The following is a 12,863-nucleotide window of genomic DNA, read 5'->3' as shown; positions in this document are numbered from 1 at the left end:
TGGGACCAAAATACTGGGAGGAGCGCCTCTCTATATAGACATTTCCCCTATATTTTCTGTTGGGGGCTGTAGTTATCTAAAGACTGAGGTGAATAGTGCAAACAAAACAAACATCTTGAAATATACATGTCACAAAGTACTAATTACTATAGTCCATGAGATTGTTTGCAGGGAAATGTTAATTCAAATGCACAAGAGAACAATGATACAATACTGCAAAAACTATATTGAGTGCAATAATGTCAGCGGCCTTTCTGTGTCATAAGATTGTCCTACATTTGTTTGATACTCCACCCTATATTTAACATTATTCCTGTCTGCCCCCAGTCTTACTCATGTAAATGGGGAAGCTGAGATGATTTCTAGAGCTATTTTATGTAGATTCATTCTATGGTTATATCACCACATGCTAGTTGTTGATAGTAGGGAAAAGAAAAAAGAAGTACACAAAATAAAATCAACTGCAATTGCCTCTTTATCTTCTAGTTTAGTCTTCCCAAAGTTGTGCCCTCTAGATGTTTTGGACTGCAATTCCCATTAGCCCAGACAGCATGGCCAACGGGCACCAGGTTGAGGAAGGCTGATGTGGTTGTAACAAGCAGAGAATCAGGTGGCAACAGAAAAAATGAGACTCACTAAGGGTGCAATCCTATGGATGTTTAAACAGAAAAATATCGTAAAATGCCCAGCATTTTGTGGAATTCTGGGAGTTGTAGGACTTTCCCCCTACCTAAACATGCATAGGATTGCACCCTAAATGGCTTTGAAATTCTCTATGTTAAAGTTACTGTTGATGGGCTCTTTCATCTATCATCATCATCTATCTATCTACTGTATTTCTTCGATTCTAAGACACACTTTCCCCCCCATATAAACATCTCTAAAAACGGGGTGTGTCTTAGAATCGCAGGTCATTTATTATTTCTTAGAATCAAAGCTTTTTTTCTGTTGGTGGTACTGAAATTAGTGTGCGTCTTACAATTGATGGCATCTTAGAATCGAAGAAATACGGTATCTATCAATCAATCAATCAATCATATATACCACCCCATAGCTGAAGCTCTCTGGGCGGTTTACAAAGATTAAAACATTGAACAGTAAAAACCGTAAAAGCACAAGGCTGTTTCCATGCCAAAACCAGGCCTGAAACCTGACTGAAATGGATCCAGATAATTGATCTAGCCATGAGAGCAGGCCAAAAGCAGCTTCCTTCCTCCCAAGCCATAGTATTACTCTTGCCCTCCTGAGGTCGCTGTGCTATCTGTGAATGAGACTCTTGAAACTTCTAGTCTGTACAGCTACACTTGACATACAAGTTACCTTTAAACTTGTCAAAATGGTCACAGCTTTCTAATCCAAAGAAGTCCAAGGATTCATTTACCTGACTGTATGAGTACATGGCAGCTACAGTTTTTATAAGGCAGATAAGCTGAACTATGCGGCAGGGTCTTGCTATTTACTGTGTAATCTGTACAGCACCATGTACATTGATGGTGCTATATAAATAAATAAATAATAATAATAATAATAATAATAATAATAATAATAATAATGGGTAAAAGTGGGTAGGGCATTGCTGGTTTTGTGGGCCACCCTGGGAATGGCTGAGGGCCATATGGTTTGCGCTGCCCTGGTCTATACTGTCTTCAGTTTGGCTGTCATGCAGGAAGCTGGTCAATGTGACTTGCTGGCATTTTCTGCTTGCTAAAAGCAGAGCTGAAGTTAGAACATGAGGGGTATTTTTTTAATCCCAAAAAGTGACTGATAAATTGTGCTTATGACAGCATTTCAAACACTGGTCCCAGTTTACTTTGTTGCTTGGTGGCCAGCAGCAGCTTGCAATCATATCAGCCTATGGCAGGTCAGCCATGAATTGACTGAAAGATTATAGCTATCACATGCTCAGATAGTTGTGGGAATGAGCTCTTGGTTCTCTCCCAGTTCTATTATTCCTATTATTCTTGGGTAGTGGTGGTAGTGATGGTGAGGCATGAGAGTTGAACCAGTCCAAAGCTGTGGAAGGCCCTGTCAGGAGACAAGGGCGAACTCCACTTAATATGCCACCTTTCAAGTCAGAAAGTTAGAGAAGATTGGCTAACACAAAGAGATTACCGAGGGGAAAAGATAGCCTACGAGTGTTTAGCTAGTGCTTTGGGAACACTACACCAGAAGTGGGGAAACTGTGGCCTTCTACATGTAGTGGGACTCTAACTCCCATCAGTCCCAGCCAGCATGGCAAATGCTCAAGAATGATGGGAGTTGTGGTCCAAAAAAACCAAAAAAAAATCTGGAGTGCCACAGATTCCCCAGCCCTATCCCAGACAATGCTCAAGTGCCCTCATTTTCTAGAAAGGTTAAAACTACCATTCTCTTACTCATTATCATATTCTTATCATACTCTTAAAACTACCATTCATGACTTCTTTCCATCTTCAAGAATTTTGTTTGTCAAGTTGGAAGGCAGCCGCCCACTCCAGCTTGGGGCAGGTTGGTGGAGAGATGTTTTTTCTCCACCTTCCAAGGAGCTACTAGCTCTCCTTCATTCCTTCACCTCCCCCATCTCCACCACCTTAGCAGCAGGAAAGGTTGGCGGAAGGGGGCTATTTTTGGGAACGTCTCCCTAGCAACGGCTGCTGCCACCGTCTGTGGTGGCTTATCCATAGGTGCTAAAATATTCTATGCTTCTTAATAAAGACAGCAGCTGGTAAAGCAAGGTTGGATGTAGGAAGGGTTGTCTACCCAGCTGCTTTGCCCAGTGACTTGAAACTTCCATCCTGGGATTCATACAGCTCACCATGACTAAAGAATGGGATGGAGAAAGTGAATGACATCTTTGAGATGGAACGTGTTTTGACTGCAGCTCCATTAAGGTCTTCATCAAGAAGCATACACACTGCCTCCTGTTGGTGAAAAGTCTCAGTTCTCTATTTTTCATACAGGTGGTTGTATCTCTGATTACAAGTTAATCCTTTAAGGTGGAATATGAGTCATTTGATAGGCCCCCCTTTTCTTCTAGGATTCAGGTTTCAATTTGTATGACAAGGCTTTTGCTGGGGGGGTCCCTTTGGAATGGAAGAACTTTATTATGGAACTCATTCCGATGGGACATTCTATAAGCTAGGGTGACCATATGGAAAGGAGGACAGAGCTCCTGTATCTTGAACAGTTGTATTGAAAAGGGTATTTCAGCAGATGTCATTTGTATGAATGCAACACCTGGTGAAATTCCCTCTTCAACACAACATTTAAAGCTGCAGGAGCCCTGCCTTCTTTTGTATCTGGTCGGTTCTCTGCCCACATGAAGGTGCTGAGAGATGGCTTTGCTTTTAGTTGCTTCTTTGCATTGGAAGAAGCTCATAACCCACTGATGAGTCTCTCTATGTAAAGTGCTTTTTTAAAAAAGCTGGTGTAACTTGGAGCTAAATTCAGGAAGAATTCTGGCTCCAGTTTCTATCCAATGTTAGTCTTGCTTAAAGTAGACCCATTGAAATGAATGGGACTTAAGTTAAAGTACCACTGGATATGACCCATTATTCTCTTGATCAAAAACTCTTAGAGTAGTATGTCATGAACCAGACTTCTAGCAGTGACTTGGACATTGACCAATGGAATCAGAAAGGCCAATATGACTACCCCCAGAGGCAATGGCTCTGGACCATGACACTACTGAGCCTGACTCCAACAGTGTCAGTCTCAGTGACTGCAGACCTGAAACCATTAAGGGCCATTAAGCATTCTTGCCCTTCACATGCCACTGGATCTGTGCATGGCCGCAATTGGGGTGTCCATCGAGAGCAGAAAAGTGATGAAGTGTCAGGCTTCAGATCAGATGGCTCACCTTTTAAGAACTTCCATTCTCCAGCAAGGGGTGATTCTGGGGAGGGGTAATCAGGCTGAGGGTCTTTATAAAAGGTCGGAATAAGTTCTTTTCATAAGAACTGCCCAAGGTACTGAAGGACCTGCCTCTTGCCATTCTGACTCTGGTTCTTGACCTGCTAATTTGCTGCACACTCTCTGCATGTTTGTCCTTTGCTCTGGGTCACTACCCATCTTGCTTCCTCCAAATGCCACCATGGACTCACCCTCACCAGGGGGCCATCTTCATGGCAACACATTGAGAATAGCATTCAGCTTTTCTTCACTTTTCCTTAAATCAGCTTTGGTCCATCAGCTACATACTAGCTGGAAATAGCAGACTGTACTCCTCCCAAACCAACCACTTTCACGGTTAACACTGCACTCTAATCCGCCTTACTTTGGGCTGGGGTGGGCAGAGTCCTGCCAGCTGAAATGCACATCAACCAGGTCTGAGAGGCTTGGTCCTTGCCCCCCTCTTCCCTTGCTCAGGGAAACAAAACGTAATGTAAGGGATATCAGGCATTCAGAGAAAAGGAGCAGAGCCTTTTATCTGAAAGTTTCCCGACATCCCACCAACACACATACTTTCCAGTCTTTCTTCGCAGAAATGACACTCCCATGACCCTACTGCTGGATGGAACCATACATAAATATTGCACATAGGGAGCCATGCTACATTGCCAAACTGCTAAAGGGCAAACACACTATAGTGATTTAGCAATTTTGGGATTTTTTTTTTTTTAGCAATTTAGAGACTTAGAGAATTAGTGAATCTAGAAAAAACTCAGATTGTTTACTTTGGAGGGGTGGAGAAGGATGGAAGAAATAATTGCAGTGAGTGGCAAAGTAAAGAATCATGAAAACATAGAATAGTTGAGTTGGAAGGGGCCTATAAGGCCATCGAGTCCAACCCCCTGCTCAAGGCAGGTATCCTCAGCTGTAACAGTGCAAGCTATTTCAAAACGGCAGAAAAGGACAACAATGTGAGAAATCAGGAAGGGCCCCAACCCTGACCAAGGTCACAGCCAGGTGGAAGACACACCCATTATGCTGGATTGAATCTGGAGGAATGAGGTACATAGGAGCTGAACCACATCAGAGCCACATTAAGGGCGGGGATGGACTAAAAGTACTTTGTGAAAATGCTCCTTTTCCCGAAGGAAACTGCGGGGTCACTGTGGATTGGTGACAACATCATGTGTCACAAATGACCCCCCCAAACTGTTCCCACTCTGCATTAAATCAGATGTGTAGATTCCCTCTAGGACAGGTTGAATGTATTTACTGATGGAAGCCACTAGAAGCGCTTAAGTTCTCTGAACAACAGAATGAGTAAAGCCAGGCTGGGAAACCCCTTTCAGCCCCAGGGCCAAATTCAGTTTCAGAGAAGCCCTTGGAAGCCACATTCCAGTGGTGAGCAGGGCCATATGCAAAAGAGGTGAAGCTTAAGGCAAAAGGGATGAGGCCAAAAATACCAAAGATACCAGTATATTGTAGCTTAAAGTTCTTACTGCCAGTAACTAAGCCTTAGAGCAGCCTTCCTCAACCTGGGGCGCTCCAGATGTGTTGGACTGCACCTCCCAGAATGCCCCAGCCAGCCGCTGGGGCATTCTGGGAGTTGTAGTCCAACACATCTGGAGCGCCCCAGGTTGAGGAAGGCTGCCTTAGAGTATCATCAAACAAGCATTTTATTGCACACTCATTACTGGCCACAAAAAACATGTTTTTTCGCAGGTCCTTTTGACGCCACCGTCTGCCTCCTTTGCGCCTCTCACTCTTTCTGGTCTTCTTGCCACCACAAAATAAGACCCCGACAAAACTGCTTTTTGGGGGGAAGCGAAACATGCCACCATTTCCTGCTGTGTGCAGGAAAAGCAGCGCGATAAAAAGGCCCACTGAATGGGCCATGTGGTCATTGTTTACTTCCTCTTTCTTCCCTGATTCAAGCCAATTATGTTGTGAACCACTCAGGGAGCTTTGGCTATTAGGCAATATAGAAATAAATAAATAACTTTATGAGTTCTGTATTCTTGCAGTCTTCTGTATAATTTCCTCCATGGATTCAACCTTCTATTTTTATTTATTTATTTATTTTATTTATTTATTACATTTTTATACCGCCCAATAGCCGAAGCTCTCTGGGCGGTTCACAAAAATTAAAACCACAGTAAAACACCCAGCAGTTTAAAACACAATTACGAAATACAGTATAAAAAACATTCTATGATGTTTAAGCACACCTTGGCACCCTCTGGACTTTTCCACACAAGTGTGTGCTTGTCTTAGAGAAATGGAGATTTTGTTCTCTTAAGTCTGCATTCTAAGGGGGACCCCTGGATCCTGAAATTAACTAGCAAGTCCCTTTTCTTTGGGACAGGAAGAAGGAACGGAGAGACAACTTCTTCATGTGAAAGCTTGACTATGAGAAGCTGAAAGAAGAATATGAAAGGGAAACCTGGAGTTAGTCCCGATCACTACGTGTTACATCCAGTATAAGAGGCAGTAAGTTGATATACACCAGTTGCTGTTGGGCAGAAGGGTGTTGTTGCACTCATGCCATGCTAGTGGGCTCTTGGTCAACAAGCTGGTTAGCCACTGTGTGAACAAAGTGCTGGACTAGATGGACTCTTGGTCTGATCCAGCAGGGCAACTCTTTTGTTCTAAAATAAACTCCTCATAACCAACGAAGGAGAAATTGGCGAAATAACGAACAGTCAAAGAAACAGGCCAAAGCTCAGCCAACTAGAACAGACAATTTTACATCTGAGTGGTTCTCTAAGAGCTCACTTAACAAGAGAGGAAACTAACCCCAAGGAGAAATTGAAGCTCTTTAATATGAGAAGGTGGGTCAGAACAGGGGTCAGCATTTTGGGCAGTTGCCCCAGAACTATGAGCAAAAGCAGGGGGAGAAAAGCGTCCAATGAAGTGAAAAGAAGGGAGAAACAAATTCTCAGGATGCTGAACTTTTTATTGTAGATTGTAAAGCGCGACACATTTCGGCCTGTACCTTTTCAAGGCCTCCTTCAGGGGGCTGTAAACATTTAAAATACATACTGTAAAACATGGTAGAACAACATGTAAGAAAAATATATTCTTATTATAAAATTAGATTGACATATTGCCACAGGGGCCTATGTACATACTGTATGTAAATTGTTTAAAGCATTCTTCAAATTTATGATCAGAGGACAAGGTGCTCTGTATACGATATTTTGTTACATTCATACAAAACATTTCTTATCAAAAGAATACATATCATATCTAACTTGTAAAAAGATGTCTGCAGAGATCTTCTTATTTTACGTCTGAGTGGTTCTCTAAGAGCTCACTTAACAAGAGAGAAAACTAACCCCAAGGAGAAATTGAAGCTCTTTAATATGAGAAGGTGGGTCAGAACAGGGGTCAGCATTCTTGAGTAGTTGCCCCAGAACTATGAATTACTGACTTCTGACCTATGACTGCTGCTCCTTAGTGCTGTCACCACTCACTTGCTCATTCACCAGATTGGGCAAGTCGTATTGGTGGTGAGGGGCAGGGCCAACTGCCTGCTCACTTGCTTACCCACTGGTTCTCTGAGCGAGTGAGAAAATGGTGGAGAAGATGAAGAGCTACTGCTGCTACAACCCATCCTACTCTGAGGGCCCACCAAGGGTGTCTTGCAGAGGATCCTACAAAGCCTGACCTTGATCAAGATGTTTTTCAGTGCCTTGCTAGACCAGAGACTTGCAGATAAGGAAGAAAAATCTCAGTTTCTCAGGATCAGAGGACAACCTGAAATAAATGGGATATAACAGGGCAGTCTAAGAATTGGTATAAGGAAGGGCTCAAACAGATCTTTAATAAAGAATTGGAAAACTAAATTCAGACTAAGAGTGAGTTCCCACAGGGACCATGCACTGAATCATAATTTAGTTGTGTTTAATTAGTTATGGCCTGCAACACCTTCCTATTGAAGGCAGCATCTGTAGTAGCCCCAGTGTCTATCTTATAGTGCCTACTAGCAAAACAATGAGCAGTTGAGCACTTCACTGCTCTGAAAATCTCCACCAATGGGATGTTGTCCCAAAAGGCTGTTGAGTAACAGATCCCCAAACAAAGTAGACAGACTCAGGAATGGGTTTTCCCAATGCTCTGTAAGCTTCTGTGATGGCTGAAACAAACTACATCACCAAAAGGCAGCTAGACATATATAACTGAACAGGAAGCAAAAAGATATCTAGCACCATTAAATGCCTTTGTGCAGTCTAAATAATAGCTAAAGGGCCTCCTGTGTGTTTAGAATCTTGAACTTCATAATAAAAAAGGTTACAGCAGAGCAGAATGTAATACCAGCATAAAGGCAACACTTAAACAACATTAAAAGGCTGGGGGAAATAAAAAGGTTTGCAAAGAGGAAATGCGCACTAAGAACTATTTAATATTAAGTAATTGTGAGGAAAACATAATATTAAGCACCCTTGATATTAATTTTAGGGACAATATCAAAGGAGTGTGCATGCTGGTTTTCTCTCTATAACACGAATACACTGATGTAAGTAAATGTTTTTATACAGCATTGCCATGACCTAGATTGCAACTATTTAGGTCGAGGACAAAAACCAGACATCTACTTCCTGTATGGTTGGTGTTTTAAAAAGTCTCACATGGCACTAGGAGCCAGTTTTGTGAAGGCTTCTACAGTCGATAGGGTCCTCACTCCCATAGCTGCAGGAGGCCTGGTCTGTGCTCACTGACTGGCTGGTACCTATAGATGACCCATGGTGTTAGAGTTCCTGCAAGGGGTGTTTAAAACTGTGACCAGGGCAGGCATCAAGGGTAGGCTGGTTGGGCCCCTGCCGAAGGCCCGCAACACAGCAGGGGCCCACTGACAAGAGCCTCCCGGAGTTGCTTCTCTTCACCATGGCAACCTGCTTGTTCACCTGCCTCTTGCTCTGTCCCAGGCTGAAGTGGTGGTGAAAAGGGGGAGCAGTTGAAGGCACTGCCTACTTTCTCACTGGCTCTCTGCCTGTCAAGCAAGCAAATGGTAGCCTGCTTTGCCCAAAGGCCTTCAAAAACCTGGAGCTGGTACCAGCTATGTCCACATGGCAACTTCCAGCAGTCCAGGCATTCCTGCTCAAACCAGCTTCTGGAAATATCATCAGCATGATCCACCCAAGTCCCCATGTTGCTCTGATGGACTCTGGGGATATACGTTCACGCATAAGTAGTGTACATGTACATCTGTGAAATGGAGGCATTAAGAATATATGTGTGTGTGTATTTGCAATTAGAACAAAGGGTTATTTATTATTTTATTTAATCATTTATATCTGGCTTATCCATAGACAAACCAAAAGTGTCAACAAAAAGCATCATAGAAATAGCATGTTACCAAATGCAAAACTTAACACAATGTAAATATCAATAGTAGACTAGAAGTGTGTGTGTGTATGTGTGTGTGTGTGTTTGTGTATGTGTGTGTGTGTGTGTGTGTGTGTGTATATATATATATATATACCGAGCTAATGACTAAACAAAAAATATAGTGAGAGATGTATTAGCAACTGAAGTTAGATGTGTGTGTGTGTTTATGTCTGCAGAGATGGGTATATGAGCATATGTATCTATCAGTGACAGATGGTATATGTGGCTGTGTATGTGACTGGGGTAAGGGATCTATGGCTGAGTGTAAATAAAGTGAGGGGTTGGGGGAATTGGTTCTTAATGGGGCAAGAGTGAAGTTGTAGGAAGTGTGTGTGTGTGTGTGTGTGTGTGTGTGTGTAAACCAGAGGTGCAGAACCTTAGGCCCGGGGCCAAATCCAGCCCTCTGGGGCTCCCTGGATGGCCACACCCCCTTTCCCCCAACTACAGATCATTTAGTGGTTTCCCAGCTTTTGTACATGTTCCCTTCCCATGTAAAAGCCTCTCCTATGGTTTAGTTAGAGGAAGTAAGAGCTTTAAGCCAAAATATGATGGTATTTTTGGTATTGGGCCCCACCCCTTTAGCCAGCCACCATTGGACTAAACTCAAATTCTTCTCTGAAATGGAATTCAACTCATGGACTGAAAGAGGTTCAACACTCCTGGTGTAAGTAGAGGAGTGTGAAGAACAGGAAACGATGTCAAGTTCAGGATAGAGCACAATGGGAGCCAGACTGAAACATCCATCCCTCTGCAGTTTTCATCATTGATCTTCATTTGGCTGGAAATGTTTGGCAGGACGCCATATGTAACTTTGTCACAGCATCACTACTACATAGGTTATTAGATTAACTAGTTGTCTTGTTTGAGTATGTGGGTGGATTGGGTGGCTCCACGTAGACCTGGTTCACATGATCACCACAGCTCACTGCGGCTTATTGGCCACAGTGGATTGTGGTACCTGTGGGCACCAGGTTAACAATCCAAGCCACCACTGCAATGGCTTCTTGTTATGTGTGAACCCGTTGAGGGTGGGTTGTTGGGGTGGTTGACAAGCCATCCAGAAACCATGGGCTGTTTTAGAGTTGCGGCTGGCTTGTCAACCATCCCAACAACTCACCCTTTCTGGGTTCGCACGTAACAAGGAGCTACAGTGTGCCCCGGCTGTGCCCTGAATATTCAAAATAGTGGCCGTTGTCTCAACCAGAAGCCCCACAGGGAAATTCACCAAATAGTTTCTCATTACATGTAAACTGGAGTTGGTTCCCCCAGCTTCCAATTCAGTGCATATTTACGGTACCAGTTGCTCCCACCCCTACTTTCATAACCTGTGCTATGGGGAATGTAGTGGAGGCTATCCAAGGCTGTCATGTCAGTGAGGCTGAGAATTCCCCAAGGTGCTAAGCACCTTGGATAGCTCCTTTAGAGTTATTCTGACTGAAACCCAGAGCAGATTTACTGCCCCACTGACATTGGAGCCACCAGCCTCCACTGATGGAGTGGCAAATTAGAATGTGAGAAATTCTGCACAGACCCATTCAAACCGTATTCCCACTAAGTCAATTTGGTCATTCACATTGGCAGTAGCTATTTAATAAAGCCATGAACTGAGTTGAAATGCCTGCCTCATGTGGCAGATTTTGGGTGCTGATCAGACATGACAGTGCACTTGAACATCACCTGCTCACTTCAGGAAAGCTTCCTGGTGGATTGTGCCTCATGTTTGTTATTGGGGGGGGGGAGATTTGGATTTTCTACCAAAAGGCACCAAATGATCTTGAGTTGGTCCCATTTGGCCATGTCACATCAAGACACCTATGGAGAAGGTTCTGGAACTGTGGTAGAATCTGAGGAACACATCTGAGCTTCTCTGGAATATACTCAAGATACAAACACTTAGAAAGAGAATAAAACTCCGGAAGTGGCTTGAGACATTTTCTGGAATGGATGCCAAAACCTTTGCTGGCCACAGTGCTCAGTGCCCGGGGCTCTGCAGTGCCAGCCGCACGTGTCCCTATTAATGTTTCCATTGCTTTGGGTTACACTCCTGCCTTTCCCCATCACTGCATTTGCAGCGTGTATCCATGGTTCTGAGATCACATGCAGGGATGGGTTAAAGTAGTGGAAGGCTGTTGGATTCTAGCGGAGTTACTGATTTCTTAGCTACAGACTGTACAGCGATCAGAGAACAGGGAAACAAGCAATTTGAGAGGAAGAAGGAGAGGAGTGAGATAGAGAGAGAGAAAAGAGATCTTGGAGGGAAAGAGTGAACAAAACAGCAGGAATGTAAAACAGAGGGAGAAAAAGAAGAGACAGAAGAGAAGCTAGAAAGAACTATTGTTTCAAGAGCCTGTAGCAGAGCTGCAAATCGAAGGATAGTAACTCTTCACAGAACAGCGTGTTAAAATCAGAAAAGTAGAGAAACAAAGAGGAGCAAAGAAGCAGTGAGAGAAAGTTGGAGCAAGACCAACGACCAGACAGAACTATTCTGAGCTACTTGGAAAACAGGCAAAAGAGATGAACCAGGAGAGGCAAGAATTTCAGTGGATGTGATAACCCAAACTGGATGGGATGCAAGAGATTCCCTCTTTTCTTTTCCCTTAATAACTGGATTTGCAGGACGCCAATGGGAATAAGCTGACCACACACCAGGTAAGTGATAATTAGTTGTTGTTATGTATTATGCATTTGCATCAAGTTGGAAGTAATGTGTTTTCTATGCCGAAGTATATGGGTATGTAGGTGGGAATATCTGAATGTGTTTCTGCAGCCACATACACAATTTATTTTGGGCTGAAATCCTGAGCACAGTCTGCTCGTTCCGATCAAGGCTTTACTGGTGGATTCTAGTCCATGAAAGCTTATGCTGCACCAGATCTGTTAAGTCTTTAAGATGCCACGGGACTCTTTGTTCATGCAAGAACATTTGTTTGCATTACTTTGGGGCTACTCTTGGTAAATTTGACTGGAGACCCTGCTTTTAACCCATCTTCATGAATAGCAGCAGCTCTTTATCTTTCTTAGCCCCCACTTGGTCTTCTTCAGTGTGGTTTTCCATGCTGCAGTTTTCAAACAATACATTTCGGAGCGATCTGAGGTAATTTCAGTAGGGTGAATCTGGAGTGAGGTCTTTGTGGAGCAGGAGAGGGTGGGGGAATAGCTCACAGGATGCTGGAAGAAATGTCATCCCCCCCCCCCCAAAAAAAATACCAACATGCCAAAGTTGTCTCTTGGACTAGAATTGGCCTGAGCATCTTTCCCTCTCCCCCCCCTTCCACCCCCCGCCAGTGCTCCACATGTAGTCAGACGGCTGTCCTTTATATTGCTGCCACACATCTCTTTGTTCTACGCAGTCAAGGTCACCCACTGACTGACTGCCAATCTGACCTTAGCGGTGGTAGAGAAGTGAATCCATAAATATTATACCATCTCCGGAAAGTAACTTTGAACGCCAGCATTTCTTTAAAGAAGCTCAAACTAACTGTCAGGGGAAGTAGAGCAGATGCGTGGTCTCATCATACGGTATACGATAAAAACATACAGCAGCACCATAACAAAATAAAGGGCGGGGGGAAAGCAGCAATTAGGATAAACAGGGACAGGCT

Source organism: Elgaria multicarinata, chromosome 9 (assembly GCF_023053635.1).
Source record: "Elgaria multicarinata webbii isolate HBS135686 ecotype San Diego chromosome 9, rElgMul1.1.pri, whole genome shotgun sequence".
NCBI lineage: Eukaryota > Metazoa > Chordata > Lepidosauria > Squamata > Anguidae > Elgaria > Elgaria multicarinata.
The sequence above is the reverse complement of the archived record's forward strand: the minus strand, read 5'-3'. Positions refer to the sequence as shown.